Source organism: Onychostoma macrolepis, chromosome 12 (genome assembly GCF_012432095.1).
Source record: "Onychostoma macrolepis isolate SWU-2019 chromosome 12, ASM1243209v1, whole genome shotgun sequence".
NCBI classification, from domain to species: Eukaryota; Metazoa; Chordata; class Actinopteri; order Cypriniformes; family Cyprinidae; genus Onychostoma; species Onychostoma macrolepis.
The window spans coordinates 9,741,750-9,749,226 of NC_081166.1; positions in this window are offsets into that span (position 1 = coordinate 9,741,750).

Genomic DNA, 7,477 nt, shown 5'->3' on the forward strand with positions numbered 1-7,477 from the left:
CAGATTTAAAAAGTAACTCAAAAGTAACATATCACATCACTTTCCATAAAAAGTAACTAAGTAATGTAATTACCGGTAGTTACTTTTTTAGGGAGTAACGCAATATTGTAATGCATTACTTTTAAAAGCAACTGTCCCCAACACTGAAAATAAACAATATCTAAATAATTTTTTTTTAATGAAATCTTTCAATTAAATTTTTGATCCCAGGTGCAACCTTTTTAAAAAATCTACAATATTAATGAAATTTCTATATTGTTCTGGATATGTTTATCATAGCATTACATATAGCTCAGAAACACACAAAACTGAGGCTTAACAAAATGCGCACCAGTACGATTAGATCTATCAACATGCAGCATTGACTACAAAAAATCCAGTTAAAATGAGTCTCAAAGCTCTGGGTCCAGAAAAAATTACGTCCTCCCCTGACCTAAAGCTGAACTAAACTCCAAACAAAAAAGTCGGATTAACGTTCATTTTTCCATTTTAAACACAGTTTCTTGAGAAAGAGTTCAACCTGAGTGGCAGGTAATTAGCCAGCTGCGGCTTTGGTGGAGTTTGAAAAGCCGATGACAGTTTATGTCCCTGTGATAAACAGCGTGAACGGGAGGCAGGAGAGGAAGCCAGCCATACTGCACTCATCTGTTATACTCACAATTAACGCACTTAATTAATGAGAGAGATCTCAGTATTAGATCCGTATGTGACTGCTGCTGTGTAACAACATTTGCTGTTAAAACTAATTAAGCAATAAGAGTTGAATGCAAAGTGGTGTGGCTCAGAACGCATTTGTCACAAATGAGCATGACGCAGGGCTGCGATAATGTCTCACAGCTGCCTCGCCAGCCATACGCCCTCAGTGATACGAGCGCAAATGGCCAAAAACGACAGGAAAACAAACCTGCTACGATAAAGCGTACAACATTATCCATTATATTTTACAATTACTCATCTGTCCCAGCACCATTTTGTCGCTGATGAGTCACTATAAGACAAGATGACACATCTCCGCAGGAAGCCTCTCTTCTCCCTTGATTACAAACCCTGGTTGACTGATACAACCACTTAACAACTTGTTTTCATAGGTTTCGCACAAACAATATCAATTCACACTTCCTCCGCGCATTCATTTCCCCCAGCGTTATATAGTGAACGCTATCAAGTGGCTATCAGCGAGTGCAACTTTAACGACGTACTGTAAAACAGTGTCTTCAGTCGGTGGTATTTAACAAGCATTAACCCCCACCCCTTTACCCTTTCAATTCTGGTTCGCCTTCTTCATTAGTTTGGACTGAATCTTCACTGAGGTAAACCCATAAAAAAGGAGAACTATTAAAAGGCTCAGAACAAGTGTTACAAGGTGCCTTTCAAACTTGTAATATGATAGATGAGGATGCTTGACACAGGCCGCAGTCTAGTATTTGAGGGCTTAGGATGTGTTATTTGAAGTGCCCGGTGCAGGCTTAAGACTAAACCTAACCAGAGCTTTACCCAGGCTTAGTCCTAATCCTGCTTGCACAGTGCCACATGGAGACCTCCACCCCCTTGGCCAACTAGCAGACACGCCGCCTGTTCAGACCAAATAAACGTTGCAAATATAAACCATATGCTCGATGAGCATGTACAAAATGAAGTTTGCTGTGACTTTGACGCTCAGAGTGGGCCAAAACAGACCAATCATCCAATTCAAACATGAATTTACTGGAGTGGTGTGTTGTGGTATTGACTTTCAACTTTTTCTCTAACTTAGCAGCAACTGAGCAATTCATTGTACAGTGTTACTTAAAGTTGAGATGATTATTGAAACTGAAAAAAATGTAGGGGAGGATGGATTTTACAAAATTGAGGAACAAATCAGGAATTATAAAGACAAAAGCTGAAATGTAATGCATACGGCAATTAAAAAGCATGCGTTCGAACAATTTGCACTCATATAAATAACTCAAATAAATCTGACATTGTTTATTAAAATGTGAAAATTAACATAGAATCATTTCCAATATGCGTTAGAAGTATAGTATTTCCAAAAATGCAAATTTGCTGAAAATGTACTCACCCTCAGGTTATCCAAGATGTACATGAGTTTGTTTAATCATCAGAACAAATTTGGAAAAATTCATCATTGCATCTCACCAATGGATCCTCTGCAGTAAATGGGTGCCGTCAGAATGACGGTCCAAACACCAAATAAAAAAGAGCCACATTATTGGTCATAATTTCTGGAGAGAAATAATGCAGGCACTGGACTAAGAAAAAACTTCTGCTTTGAAAAGCTATGCCTTCGATTGTGTGTGTATGTTAGTGTACGCATTAAAAACCAAATTATACTTCAGGCTTAAATAACTTGAAAAGTCCTGCACACGTCATCAGAGAGAAGTCTTTTGTTTTCACTGGAAGATCTAGTTATAACATTTTGATTAAAAAAAACTACAAGGTCAAAAAATGAAACATATGCACAATAAATCATTCACAATATGATCTATAACATGCATTTGGAAAATAGACAAGGTGAATTTTCATTCCACATCGACTTTTAAAGCTTCATAGGCACAGAATGAAAAACTAGCACTCACTCTGTCTCTAATACACATGCCTTTCACTTTCTGTTCATGTATGTAGGTGAATGTAAATGAGAAAAATGAGCCCTGATGATAGTAATAGCTTATCTTCCAAGAGATTAGGTGTTCACCTTGAACTTGTCCCAAGGCCAAAAGCAAACCCCATCTGAGCAACTAGCTGTCAGATGATTTGATTGACTTCAATAAGGTCGCATCATAAAACACTACTGACCAGCCTCCAAGATAAAATACTCTCCGAGTGATATACGAATAGACGTCATTAGCATCGATATGCGATTCTACCATTTCTTATTTCATAAAAGGTCAAAAAGGGGCAGTGATTTTAAACTATGTACTGAAGTATGCAGATAGAGTGCTGCTCAAAACACCAACACCACTGTGATTTGATTTTAACAGGTAATATTGACTTGTTAATTATAGATTCAATTTTGCCAGTCCATTTTTTTGACACACACAAAAAAAAAAATGTCCCCCCAAAAAAAAAGACAACGTTTGGGCACATATGGTTAGTCCGGTCCTGACGGTCAAACAAATTTGAGGACCAGAACTAACTGTTGTACACATTCAATAAATTCATATTAGTCTATAATGGACTTCAAAAATAAAGCAAATGGATCAATATTTGTGGTTACCGATACGCACACGATGGTTGACATGATTGAATGTCGCCATAACTGCTATGAAACAAATGCCTGTATTACTGGCCATCACTTTCAAATGCTTAAGTTAGGTTGTAATCACTGCTGTATATCTAAATGGTCCTTTCCATTTACCACCGGTTGTTTCCAATACTCATCATAATACATTACCATGCCCTCAAACAGCTAGCATCTGACTTGTCTTTAACCTAGCAAGCAGGGGGGTAGGGGGTAGGGGGGTGGGGGTGGGGGGGACTGGGAAAGTGCATCATAAACCGCATTATGAAATGAGATGAGTTTTGAGGTCATGAACGTGTGTCACATGGAGGTCGTAATATAAAACAAGCACATGCGTTTCAGTTATTGAAAGCCTGGGTCAAGACCATGAAATTACCAATAACACAAAAGAATGGAAACTAAGAGGTTGTGCATACAATGAACATCTTGTAGGTCTAGACTACATTTCTGAGGTCTTTTTAACAAATCTGTATAAAATCTGTTGAAGTTCTCTCACAAAAAAGGACCCCAATGGGATTTTCTGCAAAAATAAAGGAGAATATTTATTTATATGTTTGTTAGCCTGATTCATAACTCCCCTCCCCCATTATGTTTACTGTTGTTTTTGTTGTCAGTAATATGGCATAATTTTCATTATAATACAATGTAAAATATATTCATTGTGAATTCATGAGGTGTGTAAAAATTACATATTCCTACAGAATTCAGGCCTGTGCAGGCACAAGACAAGTGACATTCCTTTTAAGCTGGGCTTGGGTTGTAACTTCAAACCATTAAGAAACACCATTTTATATCAATAAAATGAATACAGTGGCTTATGTCGTAGCCAATTTACAGTAACGTTACAAGAGATGCCCAAAAGGCTCACTCACTTAAGACACTATGTTACGCCACCAACAAACACGCAATAATGCGCCTTTAAAATTCAACAAACCCATTCTAGGTGTAATAGAAGAATGAAAAAGAAAAGAAAAGAAAAACCTCACAGTAAGCACTTATCAAAAATTATTTGAAGTGAAATCAGCCCTCGTTTACTGTTTAATTTATCCGGCGGCAATTACACTTCGACACTCGCCGAGCGATGTTTACCTCAGTAGGCTACGAGTAGGATTGCGTAACTCCTGCAAGGCCTCTGTAGCTTGGAAGACCACACCCACATTTACAAATGAAACAACTAGATTGGATGATTAAACTGACAATCTAAACCGAGTATTAAGGGGTGGAGCTCAGACGCAGTGTCAAGGACTAAATTCTGATTGGATAAAATTCTCGTTAGGAAACAATAAATAGAATTTTGATAGAAATTGATAGAAAATGAATGAGCGAAAAAGATTTTTATGTATGTATGAATGCATGTATTTATGTTAGTCATCTTCACAACTGTGGCAAATGTCTTTACATTTTTAATATGTATTAAAAATGACAAACGGCTTATTCAGATTATTCCACTTCTGCAATTTAATGTTCATTAACATGACTGCAAAAGTGACTGTGTAGATCTCTAGACTCTAGAGCATTGGTTCTAAACTTTATAACTCCAAGAGCCTTGATTGTTAAAAGCAAAGGAAAACCCTCCTTACCCAGGCTATTAAGTTTCCAAGTGTTCTTCTGTTAAAATCATGAAAAAAACGTATTTAAACTAAATTTTAAATTAAAACAAGCTATTATTACTTTATTTATTTATTTATTTATCTTAGTGTTTGTGTTTAATTCACTGTTCCTTTTTAAATACATAACCAAACAACATTGAGCAGATTTAACCATTTATAATTGTTAATTAGGCTACTAATTTTAAGACTTTCCTATTAACGTTATACCAGATACATTCATAAAAACAGTCCAGCAGTAAGACCTTAAAGAGACTTGCACAAACCTTACAGAAATCAGTATTTTCTAAAAGGTACTTCATAGGAATTCTACAGGAATTCTTCTCTATATCCCACATGATAAGCAAGTGGACAAACATACAGGCCACATGTAGAAAGCATCCTGACCTGGCTGTAGGATTTTTATTCTGTCCTGTTTTAGGTTCCTTCACGATTTCAGCACACAGAACTACAGACAGGATTCCTGCAGGTAACCAGGACAGAAACTAAAAGGTGTCTGGCGCCATCAAGTGGCTGTAATAGGAAACTCAACTACCAGTCATTTTCAGTGAAGGTAATCATTTGGATATATATGAATCATTAAGCACATTTTTTAAGGCTTTTGATGTCTTCCCAGAGGTCCAGAAGTTCCTGCCACAGCTATCACAGAGATTTCTGAAATGACTGCCCAAAAAGTTCCTGTCATGGCTCCAACAAGAGCCAGTCTAGTCCCAGCATTCCTTGAAAGCTCTGGAGGTGGCAGAAAGGCACAGAAAACAGAGGATTTACAGGGGGAAGACTGAAAAGTAAAGAAATAACAAACATTTGTATAACTTTGAAGCTGAAGAACTCAATTCATTGTTCAGTGTTCTCCAGGGTGACGTATAGTTTCAAACAACTTGTCTCCCAAAATGATTACAGTCTGCCATATTGATGATCACTCATCTTGTAGCTACTACACAATTGTGTCCAATTAAACGCTTTCTGGAATGAGAAAGTAAGTTGGTTGGGAAGGCAGCAAACTGAATTTATGTCTTCCTTTCACGCATGTTACAAATTGTGTCTAGGTTAATTTGTTCATAAATGGATCAAGTTAACTTTAAAAATGAGAACACTGAATCTCAACAATGTACTGAGTTTGAGTATTTCTCAGACACAACTCCCTCTGGTGGACAAGTTCGTACATCACGAGGTGTAACGATTTGGTCGTCTGTTAAAAAACAACCATCAGGTAAAATGAATACGTAAGGAACAGATGGAAAATCTGGACTCCGTCTTAGAACTCCTCAAGACAAAGATTGGGAAACAGCAAAAAAGTAAGGCCAGGCACACTTTAGCACACTATGGACAGTACAAAAAAAAAAAAAAAAAATGGAGGTTCTAAAGATTTTCAATAATGTTTCATACACCTACCCTCAGTGATTTTCTCATAACTGTTAGCCCATGTTTTATATAGACTGTTGGTTCAAGTACTGTATTAGGTGTGGAGTAGTAAGAATGGTGAAGCCTGAACTCTAGGTCACCACCAATGATTAAATGATGCTAAATTTTATTCCAAGCCAATTTTACAATATAGGTAATTGACCAACTAGAAGCTCTAAACGTTTAATTTAATATTATAAGATGTGAAGTATTGATGAATTATAAAACTATATGAAAAAGGGCAGAGTAATTGCCTGTGCCCTATAACCTCTGATAAGACTGTCAGATAATGCAAGATAACACAAACATGCAATCCATCCCATAAACCTTAATGATAATGTGAACTTAGGTCTGCAAAAACTGATGGCAAAGCACCTAGACAAAAGAATAAGTCCAAGAGCAGAGAGCTGAGAAATTTATAACATTCAGACACAAAGCAAGGCTGTTTCTGTGTAAAACAGTAGTAGTGGAATACCTATATCAAGTCAAGTCAAGTCAAGTTGAGCTTTATTGTCATTCCGCTACATGCGGGGCATACAGTGGAACGAAATGTCGTGCCTCACAGGACCACGGTGCTACATAAATACAGGAATACAGCAGTGAAGTAAAACAATATAAACCTATACACAACTATCCTACTGATAGATTTGACTATAAATATGCTATATATAAAATAATTTTTTACCTATACATAAACTAAAAAATACAAACAATACAAACTATACGAGTGCTTCAGATAAATACTGTACATGTGCGAAGAGAAACATTGTGAGTCAGCAGCTGGCTGGGGAATAGTGCAGGATGATTTGTAGTGCATGAGCATGTAAACATATGTATATTACTGAGTCTTTTTGTGGGATTTGTATACACACAGCAGTGTGTGTGAAAAGTGACTAGTGCGCATAGAGGAGGAGAGTGTGCTACTACAGGTGGTTTGTACAGGCCCACTCACCTGTGTGTAGCACACTTCGATTGCACAAAAAAAAAGTTCCATAAGTTCATGTTATGAAGTTATGGTTGGCACTCAGTATTTTGCTGCTTATATTCCCTGCGACTCTTTCCAGTCAGAGATGGCTGTACCACAGGCAAAAACAAACTACTACTAATCAGCTTTGATGGGTTCAGGTGGGACTACGACCGAGATGTGGACAACCCAAACCTGGACAAAATGGCTGAGGAAGGAGTCAAGGCAGCATACCTCCACCTTTCCTGACCATCACTAGCCCTACAC